This window comes from Symphalangus syndactylus, chromosome 13 (assembly GCF_028878055.3).
Source record: "Symphalangus syndactylus isolate Jambi chromosome 13, NHGRI_mSymSyn1-v2.1_pri, whole genome shotgun sequence".
In the NCBI taxonomy this organism is placed as follows: domain Eukaryota; kingdom Metazoa; phylum Chordata; class Mammalia; order Primates; family Hylobatidae; genus Symphalangus; species Symphalangus syndactylus.
Window position 1 is genome coordinate 121,128,009 of NC_072435.2, and position 15,518 is coordinate 121,143,526.

Genomic DNA, 15,518 nt, shown 5'->3' on the forward strand with positions numbered 1-15,518 from the left:
TGAGACCCTGTCTCTATAAAAAATAAAATTAGCTGGGCATGATGGCTTGTGCCCATAGTTCCAGCCACTTGGGAGGCTGAGGTGGGAGGATCGCTTGCACCCGGGAGGTTGAGGGCTGCAGTGAGCCCTGATTGTGCCACTGCACTCCAGCCTGGGCAATAGAGCAAGGCCCTGCCTAAAAAAAAAAAAAAAAAAGGGGAACCACCGGTCTAGGGCAGCACAATTCACCTTTTCTACAAGGACTGGCCTCCCTTGCCTGGACTCTCCTGTGATGTCTCTGGGTCCTGCACTGAGCTTTGGCCTTTTGGGGGCTGGCTTGGAGCCTCACCGTCCTGCTGGAGCCCCTCCTGTAACTCTATCAACAATGGCCCAGCTGGCGAGGAGTTCTGATCCAGCAGCCTCATTCATGCAGGCACCAGAGAGAAAATAGGAGCAAATAAATTGCTAGTCTACGTTAAATTTAGACTTATTCTGTTGGAGCTAATTGTAATCTTTATTTGGTCCCAAGTGATTCATTCTTATCGCTCTTATTATAGCTGAGAAAATTAATTTTTATTCTACCATAAAAGTGGCTGTAATAATCTGGGTTCAGGGAGGGGGATTACTTTAATAAGATTTGCCAGCAGGCTTTGAAACAGTCAGCTTTTATTAGCATGTGGAACCGGCCTGTTGCACTGGAGAGGACATTAGGGGGTCCTGGTGGGATTGCCGGGGTGAGCTTGGCTAGGAGAAGGGACAGGTTTGTTTGCTCTATAAAGAACTCAGGCCTGTTTCCATTCCTGTGTTTAAGTACAGGAACGGCGCCACAAGGGGGGAGCTGAGTTGACTTCAGTCTTTGGCCGACTTAAATGGAAACAAATGCATTTAAATGAATCATGAGCCTGCTCCTGAAACACCACGCACCATAGGGGCAAGGGAAAAGGCACTGGGGTCAGGCTGGTCTTAGACATTGGGACTGTGGGGAGTATGGACAGCAACACACCGTCTAGAAGCAGCAGATGTTACGCACCCGTTATCTCTCTATTTGCGATTCCAGATTCCAAAACCTCTGAAAACCAAAATGTTTTTGGTAAATTTTCAGCATACTCATTGGGTGGTAGAACCTCACCTGAGCTCATTTATAACTTTATTTGTTCCACTTAAGAGGAAGGCCCTTCTCTTTGACTTGGAACCACTGGTGTGTGGATTCAAAGATGCTGCCCCAGGCCCCACTGAAGGTGCTACTGATATTCAGCGTATGCATTGGTCTTGCCTGTCTAAATCAGAAAAATTAGGAATTGAGAGTTCTGGAAAAGAGGTGCTGGATCTGGATACATGCAATGTAGACCAAAGAAGTGGTAGATTTTTCTGGTTTTGAGGGAGAGAAACTGGAGGTCCTAACTGTTATGTGACATCTCTCAATTTTGATTTGTTACTGAGTCAAACTTTTACATTTTATGTTTTGAAGACAGAAAATATCCCCATGTGGAGAAACTGTAATCTTCTATGTGCTGATGGGAATGTAAAATGGTGTAGTCACTTTTGAAAATGATTCATCTTTTAAAATTTTTTTTTTTTACGGAGTTTTGTTCTTGTTGCTCAGGCTGGAGTGCAGTGGCGCGATCTCGGCTCACTGCAACTTCCACCTCCCAGGTTCAAGTGAGACCCCTGCCTCAGCCTCCCAAGTAGCTGGGATTCCAGGTGTGCGCCACCATGCTTGGCTAATTTTTTGTATTTTTAGTAGAGCCAGTGTTTCACTATGTTGATCAGGCTAGTCTCAAACTCCTGACCTCAGGTGATCCACCCACCTTGGCCTCTCAAAGTGTTGGGATGAACCAAGCTTGCCTGGTTCATCAGTTTGCTTAAAAATTAAGATACGCCACCATATGACCCAGCAATTCCACTGCTAGATATCTACCTTAAAAAAAAAAAAAAAGACCTGTTTATAAATGTTTATTCATCATTGCCCCAAACTGGAAACAACATAAATGTTCATCAACTAGTAAATGCATGAACACCCTTTAGGACACCCATACAATGGAATAAAAAGGCACGAACTACTGATAAATATAATAACATGAGTGACTTATCAATTATTATGCCAAATAAAAGAAGCCAGGCACAAAGGTCTTCATACTGTATGTTGATATAGTTTGGCTGTGTCTCCACCCAAATCTCATCCTGAATTGTAGCTCTCGTAATCCCCACGTGTCATGGGAGGGACCTGGTGGGAGGTAATTGAATCATGGGGCTGGGTTTTTCCTGTGGTGTTCTTGTGATAGTGAATAAATCTCACAAGATCTGATGGTTTTATAAAGGGCAGTTCCCCTGCACACACTCTCTTGCCTGCCGCCATGTAAGATGTGCCTTTGTTCCTCCTCCACCTTCCGCCATGATTGTGAGGCCTCCCCAGCCATGTGAAACTGTGAGTCCATTAAACCTCTTTTTCTTTATTAATTACCCAGTCTCAGATATGTCTTTATTAGTAGCATGAGAACAGACTAATACTTATGTCTACACATGTATATGAATATCTAGAACATTCAAGCCTGCAGAGACAAAAGCGGATTAATAGTTGCCAGGGCTGTGGGTGGGAAGAGGGATTACCTGCCAGTGAACACAGGGAGCTTTTGGGGTGTAGGAAGTATTCTAAAACTAAATTGTGACAATGGTTGCACAACTTTGTAGCTAACCTCATCAAACCATACACTTTAAATGGGTACGTTTTATTGGATGCCAAGTATACCTGAACAAAACTGTTAAAATATTCAAAGACATAATACATTCATGTGGTTCAAATTTCAAAAAGTATAAAAGTGATTATAATTAAAAAAAATTCCATCTTACCCCTCAACAATCCAGTTTTCTTTTGCACAGGCAGTCAACATGATTAGCATTTCCCCCCGATGTGTTCAGAGATATTTCATGCATAGAAAAGCATAGAAATGTACTTTTCTATGCATGTATATATATGCTGTGTATGTTTCCCTATGTATAATTTGCTTTGCCTTCATAGACAGTAGCAAGCCATGAGTACTGTTCGGTACCTTGTTTTTTTCCACTTAACACACAATATGTCTGGAGAACCTTCTCTGACATAAAGAGCTGCATTTTTTCTTTTTTGAGACGGACTCTCACTCTGTCGCCCAGGCTGGAGTGCAGTGGCGCAGTCTCGACTCACTGCAAGCTCCGCCTCCCAGGTTCACGCCATTCTCCTGCCTCAGCCTCTCCGAGTAGCTGGGAATACAGGCGCCCGCCACCACGCCTGGCTAATTTTTTGTATTTTTAGTAGAGACGGGGTTTCACCGTGGTCTCGATCTCCTGACCTCGTGATCCGCCCGCCTCGGCCTCCCAAAGTGCTGGGATTACAAGCATGAGCCACCGCGCCCGGCCAAGAGCTGCATTTTTTCAAGCACTGTCCTTCCACATTCCATCGTGTGGCTGGCCCATAGCTTATGTTGTCACTCCTCGATTGATGGACACTGGCTTGGTTCTAGTCTTTTGCCACTATGAAAATGACTGGCCAGGGTGCACTGCCTCACACCTGTAATCCCAGCACTTTGGGAGGCCAAGGTGGGCAAATCACCTGAGTTCAGGAGTTCGAGACTAGCCTGGCCAAAATGGTGAAACCGTCTCTCCTGAAAATACAAAAATTAGCCGGGCATGGTGGCAGGCACCTGCAGTCTCAGCTACTTGGGAGGCTGAGGCAGGAGAATTGCTTGAACCCGGGAGGTGGAGGTTACGCTGAACTGAGATTGCATCATTGCCCTCTAGCCTGGGCAACAAAGCAAGACTCTGCCTCAAAAAACAAAAACAAACAAAAAACAAAAAGACTGGCCAAATTCTTTACCCTCTTTCTGCCTCTCAGCTTCTTTGTTTCTTTTTTTTTTTGAGACTGGGTCTCGCTTGGTCACCCGGGCCGGAGTGCAGTGGCACAATCTCAGCTCACTGCAAGCTCTGCCTCTGGGGTTCAAGCGATTCTCCTGCCTCAGCCTCCCGAGTAGCTGGGATTACAGGTGCACACCATGATGCCTGACTAATTTCTGTATTTTCAGTAGAGACAGGGTTTTGCCACGTTGGCCAGGCTGGTCTCCAACTCCTGACCTCAGGTGGTCTGCCTCAGCCTTCCAAAGTGCTAGGATTACAGGCGTGAGCCACCGTACCAGGCTCCTTGTTTCTTAATGAAGCAAATGGTAGTGCCTACCTACCTCATAGTTATGAAGATGAAAGGAGCTCATGTATATAAAGGCATCCACAGGGCCTGGCACCCAGAAAAATCATGTAAGCATTATAGAAAGAAGCCAGTAAGCCAGACAGCTCCAACCAAAAAGTTGGAAACAAACCCCCCAACCGTGAAATTTCCTTAGAAACACACACATACACACAAACAACGGGGGCAGGGAAAGAGTGCAAGAGGTGAACACCTTCTTAACATAAAAATGAGCCAACTTCAGATCAGAAAAATGGAGGCCCCATGTTTCCAGAATTCTCTGCAAAAATATCAAATCTCTGATCAATAACTTTCAAATGCCACAATCTGTGCGTTCAAATAATAATTCTTTGAAGGTCTAGTAACTAAATATATTGACAAACAGATTAATTACTAATCACTTCTCCAATGTTGTCATTACTTCCAAAGAGTTAGATCCAAAACAAGGTGGTCTGCACCAGAAAGGTGCTAGTAGAATTATTGCCTCCATGAAGAACCTTGCAGGTGTGTCATGTCACGCGTGTGCAGGTATATTCATAGGGTAAGTTCTGAGAAGAAGAATTAATCGAAAGGTATGTGCAGATTAATTTTGGATAGATTTTTCCAAATTATCAATTTTACTCCCTAGAGTAGGGTTCCCCAACCCCTAGGCCACGGACTGGTACTGGTCTGTGGCCTGTTAGGAACCGGGCCACACAGCAGCAGGCTAGCGAGCATTACTGCCTGAGCTCTGCCTCCTTTCGGATCAGTGGCAGCATTAGAGCTTCACAGGAGCCCAGACCCTACTGTGAACTGTGCATGCGAGGGACCTAGGTTGTGTTCCCCTTATGACGTGAAACAGTTTCATCCCGAAACCATCCCTGCCCTCCACCATCCATGGAAAACTTGCCTTTCATGAAACTGGTCTCTGGTGCCAAAAAGGTTGGGGACCACTGCCCTAGAGTGACAACTGAGATCGTGTTCCCTTAGCTACCTTAGCTAGACTCCAAAAGTCTGGTCTTTGGATCTTTTCAGCTTGAAAGGTGAGATGAGGACGTGGCAATCTCCTATTTTGGGGGAAAACCGTCCAACTTCAACGGGGCTCAAACAAAACTCCTTTGGGCCAGTTCCTGCCTGGGCCCATTCGTGTAGACAGTGGTTACCTGCCTGCAACGCAAAACAGAGAGCTCTTCTGGCATGTTTCCACTGAGATAGCTGATAACAAGGGGTGGATGTAGCCTGAGGCACCAGCTCCATTGTGCTTACAATTTTTGCAAATTGAATAAGTCATGCCAGCGATTTCTCAGGACACATCTGCCAGTTGCTTACATTTTTCACAGGCCCAGAACATATGGGTAAGGTAAAGACGCAAACACACAAAACCCAGAAAAAAGCACAGCATCCCAGCCGACAGGAAACCTTTTGAATTCTCATCAAAACATGAGCGTTCGATGCCCCTAGAATGCACAGCCGTGGGAGCAGCAGCCTCAAACCAGGCAGGAGCGGAGGACCTGCAAAGCAGCGCCCAGGGGAAATGGGAACGCTGTCTGGTGCAGACTGCCTTGTTTTGGATCTAACTGTTTGGAAGTAATGACAATATCGGAGAAGTGATTTGCAATTAATCTGTTTGTCCATATATTTATTTACTAAGCCTTCAAAGAATTATTATTTGAATGCACGGATTGTGGCATTTGAAAGTTATTGATCAGAGATTTGACATTTTTGCGGAGAATTCTGGAAACATGGGGCCTCCATTTTTCTGATCTGAAGTTGGCTCATTTTTATGTTAAGAAGGTGTTCACCTCTTGCATTCTTTCCCTGCCCCCCCACCGTGTGTGTGTGTGTGTGTGTGTGTGTGTGTGTGTGTGTGTCTGTTTCTAAGGACTTTCTGTGTTGTTGTCGTCGTTGTTGTTTCCAAGTTTTCAGGTGGAGCTCTCTGGCTTACTAGCTTCTAGTGGGAGTTCCTCTTCTTTCTCTGCAGGTCATAGGACCACATGCGATGCTGTGGATTCTGTCTTGTGCCTCATGGAATGAGTTGTGGCTATACAATCATATCAGATGTAGTAGCTTGACTGTGTGAGAACCGAGTTTCTTTGACTTCCTGGTTTGCTTTTCATGGTGTTGACCCCACTCCAGGGCCCTGCAGCTCTGAGCTCCCCACGTAGCGCAGTGACATTTGGGGGTTTCTGGCCTCCAGCCTCCTACCACGCTGTTCACAGGGAGAGGGGGACACTCCAGGGAGCCTCTGCACAAACCCAGAGTCTCTCTCTCTCCCTTAATGGTCTGCACTAGGTCACATGCCCAGTGATGACCAAATCAAGGTTCTCCACAAAGGGAGAGAAGAGTGTAGACATTGGAGAGGCGACCAACAAATGCCTGATAAGAAAAGAACTCTGAGGAGCTCGGCACTTGGCCTGTCCCCGTGCCTTTGAGCTTCAGAAGAGTCATTGTGTGATCTATTGATTGCTTTTGGGGAGGAGAATTACTCTATTCCGAAGTGACCGGTCTCAGGCTGGACAGGCCCCGTCAGTATTCCAGACTTGGTTGAAAAAGCCACTTGCCCTCCTTGCTGACCTGTTTCCAATGAAAACGATATAAGCTCAAAATGGAGCATATGAGCTCTGACATTCCGTTGTCCTGGCAACCTGTATGGTAAACATCCGCTTAATGCTGTTTGATGGGGGGAGGTGGGAATTAGGAACTGGGGGGTGTTGAATAAAGCTGAAGATTTGGTGCCCTCGCCTCAGCTCCAGACTCTATGGGAAATGTTTGGTGCAGCATCCAGAATGGACACCACTGCTGTCTGTACCGGGGGAGGTCGGAAGGGAATGGCCTGGTGCAACCAGGACAGGGATGGGACCAGACCCAAGGGGAGGTTTCACTATGTCCTGTTCAGATTCTCCCTTTGCAGCAAACTTCTTGAAAGAGTTGCTTGTTCTCCGTGCACCCCTTCCTCTTGTCCTGCTCACTCATCATGCTTCTTGCCACCCTGTTAGCATTGAAACTGTCCACCGAGGCCGCCAAAGCTATTGCCACATGCAGGGGCCACTTCTCCAGGCTTGGCTTTTTGCGGCTCAGTGGCACTGATGGGAGTGATGCCTCCCTCATTCTCGTCTCCCCAGGGTCTCCCTGCCTTCTCTAACAACACAGGCACCTGCTCTCCCTTCCCTCTCTCTCCCTGGATGCCCCCTGAGCCTTCTGTGCAGGCTTGCCCTCTGCCAGACCCTTCCACCAAAACCTCTCTCCACCAAAGCCTCTCTCCACCAAGGCTCTTTCCCTCCTCTTTTTCCCACTCTGCATGTTTCTCTTTGGGGCACTTTTTCCAATGGCTTCTGTCACCACCTCTCTTCTGCTGACACCCAAATCTCCCTCTAGCTCACAGGTCTCTCCTGAGCTCCAGCATCAGCATCTAACTCATTTCTACATGGGGGCCCACAAATATCAAAAACTAAATACATCCCAAGCAGAGCTCATCACCTTCTCCCAAATACCCACCTCCCTTGTCCCAGTGACGGGTCCACCCTTGTGCCCAAGACTAAGCTCAAAATGCCTCTTTGTCTTTTCTTCCCTCTCTCAGCACCCTCTCCCCTCCCATCATAGCTAATTGATGTCCAAGTCCTACCAGTATCTCTTCATTTCCTCTCCATCCTGGTGGCCCTGTCTGCAGTAGAGGCTGTGGTGAGTTTGAGGATTTCAGGCCCGATCAGGAAGAGTGAGCTTTTTCACCTGGGCAGCATGTTGACAGGTTGCATGCGGGGGATGTCTCCTACAGCAGGAGACCTTCCAGAGACTGTGGCCATCACCTGGGCCACCAGCCAACCAAGAAGGGAAGAAGGAACTCCTGGGGAAAAGGAGAGCTAGAGAGGGGGCTTAAGTGTCCACATCACACAGCAGGACCATGGGGTGCCTCTGGGCCAGAGGGCTCTAAGGGGCAGCAGATGCCTGGGGTCTTCTGTGGCCCAAAGTTTTAAAAAAAATCTGTGGCTGGCAGACGCTGGGTGTAGTTTCTCAGGATATATAAAGCAGGCGGGCTCTACTTAGCTAAAAGTCTGCTTCTTTGGGCTACATTTAAAACAATGGGTTGTGTAAGATTTTGATTTTGGCACCGGGGGTCTTGGAGAATGGATGGCCCTAGCCTACACTGAAGAAGTAAACCTGGGGCCAGTCTACAAGGATCGTCTTTGGCCCGTTTGTTAAACAAAGTCACCCTCCCCTCGGGGCTGGGCCATCGCATTCATTTCCCTGTCTTGGCCTTTCCTGCTTTTAGTCCATTCTCCATAATAGCAGAGTGATGTCTTAACCGTGTTATATCAAATGGTGCCGTGAACCTGGGAGCCCAGTCGCTCAGGTGGCTTCCCGTTACCCCGGGAAAAAGTCCAAACACAATGCAGTGGCCTCTGCCAGCCCTGAAGGATGTGTCCTTTCCTCCCTTTCCAGCCCAGCACGGTGCCCTCACCCCTGCCCAGCCACCAGACCCTCGCAGCTGCAGCAGGGTTCTGTGTTCTCCTGCCCATGCTGTTTCCTCTGCTGGGAGCCTTCTTCCCCACCTGGGACCTGGCTATTCCACGTGTCCTTCGGCTACTGTGTTAGTCTCCTGGGGCATCCATCATGCATTTATTCTCTTTTGAAGGGCAGATGTCCAAAATCAAGGTGTTGGCAGAGCCATACTTGCTCTGAAGGCTCTAGGGGAGGGAGGATCCTTCCTGCCTCTTCAGCTTCTGGTGGCTCCAGGCATTCCTTGGCTTGTGGCCCCATCACTCCAGTCTCTCACTTCATTTTCACATGACCTTCCCTGTCTCTATTCTCTCTTCTGCTTCTAAGGTCACCAGTCATTGGATTTAAAGTCTGCCTTTATCCAATATGACCTGCTTACATCATCAAAGACCCCATTTCCAAGTAAGGTTCCAGGTGGATGTGTTTTGGGGGCACCATTCAGTGAACTACAGGTCCTGTTTTCTCTGGCTCCATCCAGACTGCACTGGGGCCTCTCCTCGGTACATTTGTCCTCATGACTCTCGCTTTTCTTTACTGGAATGGCTTGTTCATTCTTCAGCTCCAAACTAGACTAAACTCTGTGAGAACAGGGCTGCGTTGCTCTATTCTCCCTGCAACTTCAGTGCTGGGCACAGGACTGGCTCTTAATGGGTACTGAATGAACACTGTTATGGACTGAATGTTTGCATTCTCTCCCACCCCAAAACGTATTTGCTGAAGCCCTAATTTCCAATGTGATGGTATCAGGAGGTGGAGCCCTTGAGGGGTAATTAGATTTAGGTGAGGTTGCGAGGGTGGGGCCCCCATGAGTGCTTTTATAAGTAGAGGAAGAAGCACCAGTGCTTCCTCCCTCATGTGAGGATACGGCAAGAATGTGTGTCCATAAGGAAGAAGGCATGCACCAGACATCAAATCTGCTGGCACCTTGATCTTGGTCTTCCAGCCTCTAGAACTGTGAGAAATGAATGTCTGTTGTTGAAGCCTTCCAGCCTATGATGGATTTGTTATAGCTGGCCAAGCTGACTTAGACAAATGAGTGTGCCTGATCCATCCCATTGAATGTGACAGAACCCCAGGAGGCAGATGGTATTCCTGTCTTGCTAAGTAGGGCTGAGTCACTCACCAGGCAGCCCAGCCAGGCAAGAGGCAGGCTGACTTTCTAGCCCAAGCCTCCTTCTCTAGAACCCAAGCTCCCTCCACCCTTGGGTCTGGGGTCCTATGAGGCACTGACTTGAGGAGGATGATAAGGTCTGAATGGCTTTTGGCTGGAACGAGGTGGGACAATGGGCTGGTTACCTCCCTGGGACGATTCCCCAACAGATGTCTCAGAGCTGTCGTGGCTTTGTGCCCAAGCCACTCGTTGTCACCGACACAGGCTGTATTCATCTCTCTTGAGATTGGCCTTTTAAAGTGTTCCCCCCACCCTGGCCCCTTGACACTCAGGTGGCCAATGAAAGGTAACAACAGGAACGGCTTTCAAGCCAGGGACTAGAGAGATTTTCCCCGTGGAGTGAAAACCTCTGAACACAAAGGGAAGAAAAGCCCTTTCATAAAACTACCTGATCTTTACTGGAAGGAATGCAACAGATACAGGCAAAAACCAGTTCTCCACTTTGTGATTTCTCAGGGTGAGGGAAGTGGACAAAGGGAAGGGGAGAGAGGGTTTCAATACAGTGGCCCTGCTGGCAGCCTGTGGCCATTGTTCAGCGGCCGTCCCTGTGGTCCGACGATCTGTGTCACGCTGGACTGATGGAAAACCCAGGTGTTTCTCTGGGTCATGGGATGCGTGTGGTGTGGGTGCGTCCCTGCTTCCAAATAGGATTTCATGTTCTTCCGGAGCACAGAGAACCCACAGGGTGCTGGCTGCCGCCCGTGGTCTCCTCTGTCCCCGCTGGTGGTTTGGGGACAGGGACTCCCTTTCTCCCCTAAGCCTATCCTAGTTTGGGTTTGTGTGATTTGCAAACAAAGAATCTGGTCCTAGAGAGTAGTCGCGCTTTGTTTAAGGGGTTTCTGTTGGAAAGCAGCAGTGGGCCTTGGTGAAAGTCCCCAGATTGCCCTAAACAGCCCCAAATCGGGGTTTCATCTCTGGAAGGGGGAGGGATGCACCACCGGCTCCTCGTGCAGCGCTGGCGGCGGCGGCCACTGGGTGGCGGTGTTGCCCGCGAGGCCTGGGGTCTGCGGAGGAGGGAGCCGGACTGGGAGTGGGGCGGGGACAGCGCCGGGGAGGGCCTGGCCCGGGTGGGCTCAGTCCGGGCTCGGTCCCCTCCTCCGCGGTGCTGTCCCAGGAGTCCGCTCCGTCCTCCGCTGACTCTGAGCGACATAGGATAAGCTCTGAATTGCATTCCAGGAAAAGGAGACTGAGGCTTTGTATTTTTCCTCCGCACCAACATTCCCAAGGCTGCTGTTAAGGGTTTTTACCCAGGGTGGGGTCCACGGTGTAGCCCTGGGGTCTGTGTGAAGGGGAGGTGCTGTTTCTTTCCCGAGTTCTCCGTGGCTTTTAGTCCACGGGTTTCGAGGTCGCACTATGGTTAAAAGCAGCATCTGAGCCCCGTGCTCCGGGTGAAATCTGGAACCAGCTCACACGCGGCTCACCAGGAAGGAGCTGAGTCTCTCCCCAGGCGGAAGAGGAGCAGGAGCCGCATAGATGCCAGGACCCGGCAGAGCAGGGGTTAAAGCCCACACTCTGGGGCCCACTCTTGCTGCATCCCTTATGGGCTGTGTGACCTTAGGCAAGTTTTTTGATATCTCTGTGCCTTCATTTTTGAATCTATAAAATGGCTATATTATTACAACGTATTTGATAGATTTGGAGATGCGGTGTTGCTCTGTCGCCCAGGCTGGAGTGTAGTGGCGTAATCTCGGTTCACTGCAGCCACGACCGCCTGGGCTCAAACGATCCTCCCACCTCAGCTTCTCAAGTAGCTGGGACTACAGACACTTGCTGTCATGCCTGTTTTTTTTTTTTTTTTTTTTTACATTTTTTTTTGTAGAGATGAGGTCTCACTTGTTGCCCAGGCTTCTCTTTAACTCCTGACCTCAAGCCATCCCAAAGTGCTGGGATTATAGACATGAGCCACTGAGCCCTGCCCAAATTTATTTAGGTAATAATTATATAATAGTATTAATATACCATGTGAAAATAATACTCTAGCTCATAGGATTGTGTAAAGAATAAATGTCTAAAGAGCTAATATATGTTAATACATTTAAAACATGTTAATACATGTATCAGAACATGTTACTTAGTATGTTTATACATGTTAATGTAGTTAGAACAGTGACTGGCACTCAGTAAATATGTGACAAATTCCTAGCAATGACTATTATTGTTATTATTATTTTATGTATTGGATGCTACTGATAAGCTTGTGATAATTGCCAGCCAATTATTCATCTCTTCTTCCTCTGAGATCTGGCAACTCTTGTATCAGGCAAGTGAACAATACATATTTTACTTTCTTTCATTCTTTATCAATTTTTTTTCCCACAGACTTTTGTCTTCTTTTCTCAATTAAGTGCAGCTCCTCAGAAGCAGGCTGTGCCCTCCACCCACTGCATTTCTTCCTAGCTCTACACTTCCTGTGTCACAGGGACCCTTATGTGATCTGAGAAATTAATTCAGAGAGTTGGCTTTTTTTTTTTTTTTTTTTTAAGACAGTAGAGTGCTTTGGTAGGTGAAAAGGGGTTTCCAAGCACTTGGAGATTCAACAGAATTGTAAAAGGGATGTTGAAGGCATCTGAGGTCATGCTGTTTAAACACTTAACCCTTAAAAACTCGTCTTACAGATTCACTAAAGCGGGTTCTCTTTGGAACAGCCACTAAGACTGGACAATATTAGTTTTTCCTTTCTCTAGTTACTTTGTGTGTTGGAAAATAATGAACTGCCTTAAAAAACAAAAAACAAGAAAGAGAACAAAAGATATTTTTCCGAGAGATTTTGGATGGCCCAAACTAGCCAGGATGAATGATGTTTTATTGTTTATAATGTGCATTAGTTTCCTGTGGGTGTTGTAATAAGTTACCACTAACTCGGTGGCTTAAAACAACAGACACTGATTCTCACACATTCTGGAGGTGAACCAAAGTGTTGCCCTGTTGATTCCTCTGAAGACTGCGGGAGGCGCTGTCCCAGGCCGGTTTTCCAGCTTCTGGTGTTGCCAGTGATCTTTGGCGTTCCTTGGCTTGTAGACACATCCGCCCAGTCTCTTCCCCTGTCTTCATGTGGCCTTCTCCTATGTCTCTGTGTGTCTCAAGTCTCCCTGTCCTTTCTCTTATAAGGACGTCTGTCATTGGTTTTAGGGTGGGTGGACTTATGTCATCCAATGAGCTCATCTTGAAATCCTTAATTGCATTGGCAAAGGCTCTATTTCCAAGTAAGGTGACATTTACAGGTAACCATGGGTTAGAACCTGGAAAATATCTTTTTGGGGGGACATTACTCAACCCACTACATAAGGCAAATAGAATTAATTACATTCATGAAGAATAAATGTCTAAGTCTGAAGCTGTTTCAACCTAGAATTCTGTCTTCCCCTTCCAGCTCTGCCCTCCTCACATTCTCAGAAAGTGGACCGGAGGGCAGACGGGATATATGTGAGTGTGAGAGCTGGAATGGGGCGACAGGGAATGGTGGGGACTGTGGTGAGCTTTAGGATGCAGGTGCTAGCTAAAGAGCAGCAGTGACTCTGCTGCTCTAGCTGATTACTGCCGGGTAAGAATGCATGCACAGCCTAGTCAAAGCTTATTGTATCTTTAAAGAAAAGTCAGAAATCTGGATTTTTGTGCGACTAATTCAGTTTTTAGAAAATCACTGAGTAGGTCAAATAAAAATATGTCTGTGACCCAGATACTGTCCCTGGAGCCTGCTTTTTTAACCTCTGGCCTAAGTGTTGGGAGAAAGTTAGGGATTGTGGCATGGTTATATTTCTGCTGGGTTAACTCACATGTCCTCAGGGCTGGCTACATAATTTGCAGTGCTCAGGGAAAAATGAAAATTCAGCCCCTTGTTCCAAAATCAGGGAAAAAATGCCATGAAAAGTATGAAAATAAAAAGCCCTTTTCCTTCCTTCTGGGGCCCCTCTTTCAACTTGTCACGGTGTTTTTACTTGCTATTTAAGGCCATTCTGAAAAAGAAAAATTAAAATCTTAAATCATTAGTATGAATTTTATCATTTATCTTTTTATTATGTGATATCAGTTTTAAATGCAAATACAAGAGCAATTAACACATATGCAGAATTGTCAGTTACACAATCCATATTTCATAGCTCGTGCGAGCATGGGTATATCATTGCTACCAGGACAGTGGAAACGCTGCCCAGAACTACCTCAGCACTTTCTCATCTCACCTCGTGATACTCCTTCTACCAGACCTCTCCCTTCGCCTCCTGGTGGGTGAGGAAGGACTGAAAGGAGAGGAGCTAGGGGTTTTCTGATCTTTGCTGTTCCTTCTGTGTCTTCCTTTTCAGCGGTTAAGTGGCTGGAAGGAATACAGGAAGTAACAGGAATAAAGGACCTGACAGGGTTCCTTGGTTTGTTGTGTTTTGTAGAACGTCTTTGCCTTTTTTCTGCCTTTGAAGCAAGTTCTGGTTTGAATGGGCAGCCTGGTTTCTCCGAGCTGTCAGTGCCCCTGTTTAGCTGTCATGGATGCAACACGCTCACCTATACTCGCTTTGAGTCTTGCTGAGTTCCACGCATAATGGATCTACTGGGACCATGATGCTTATGGGGCACTGTGAATGCTATATGCAAATCGTGCAGCAAGGAGCAAACAGCAGGCAAGCGTACTGCACATTTCTCCTCTGCTTCTGTGCCATGCACGACCGTCTCATTGGACTTCACTTACAAAGCACGAGTTCAAAGACGCAACTCTAAGAATTTCAGAGGTGAAGAGCATGGCAGCACGGCATTAGGCAGAGCACGGTTCCTTCTGAGCGTGCGGCCCTGGAATGCAGTTTGCATGACATGAAGCCGGCCCTGAGTCTACTTCTGTTTTGTCCCTGCCCGCTGAGATCACTTCTGAAGACTTGGGATCCTTAAGTAAACAGATTAGCCCTTCAGCGAATGTTGGTTTATTTTAGGCCCTGGGTTCAGAATCTCCAACTTGTGTTTTGAACACAGTATGTCAAATTGCAAAGGTAACACGTTTCTGCAGGGTGATTGATCAAATGTCTGGTTTCTGACCCCAGGCATGGTCCTGACTTTTCTTTTGCAACACCTATGGTGTTGAGAGTAGTGCTGGCAGGAAGAAATCTGTACTGACTTGTTGTAAATTGTTTTATTTGAAAAATAGAGATTTTGTTTTGTTGTTTCCTACCTAGAATTCCCTTGTTCTTTTTGTTGAAATGACCCCATGATGATTCTTTGGGGAACCACCCCCGCCTCTCCTATTCAGCTAAAGCTGATTCTACCTCCAGGCTCCTGGGGAGGGGCACATGACACTGGCTGAGCCAATGATAACAGGCTTCCCCCTGGCCACAGTGATTTGTTCAGGGATGGGCAAATGCCCTGTCATAGACAATGAGATGCACTGAGGGTTTCCCCTGTAATTTTGATAAATAGACTTCCACTAGTTCTCACTGGATTTTAGAAGGAGAATGTGAAGCTTGAAAATGCTGATCTCACTGTGACGTGGAGAATAAAGTCAGCTTTGTAGAAGACAGAGCAGGGTGATGGGGGAAAATGCATCTTAAAAAATTACTTTAAAATTTATTTTTGGCCAGGCACGGTGGCTCATGCCCGTAATCCCAGCACTTTGGGCAGCTGAGGTGAAAGGATCACTTGAGGTCAGGAGTTCAAGACCAGCCTGGCTAGCATGGCGAAACCCCGTCTCTACTAAAAATACAAACATTAGCC

At 47.2% G+C, this 15,518-nt stretch overlaps 1 protein-coding gene across 3 annotated transcripts in view; it reads left to right on the forward strand.

Moving 5' to 3' along the window:
- Nucleotides 1–15,518, forward strand: part of TMEM132B (transmembrane protein 132B) — a 529,452-nt gene that overhangs the window by 165,748 nt on the left and 348,186 nt on the right. The window contains exon 1 of one of the 3 annotated variants that reach the window (XM_055239062.2): nucleotides 7,832–7,846. The exons of the other annotated variants lie outside the window; for them this stretch is intronic. The gene's annotated coding sequence lies outside the window, so the exon portion shown is untranslated. Of the gene's footprint in view, nucleotides 1–7,831; nucleotides 7,847–15,518 lie in introns of those variants that run through there. 3 annotated transcript variants of the gene reach the window in all.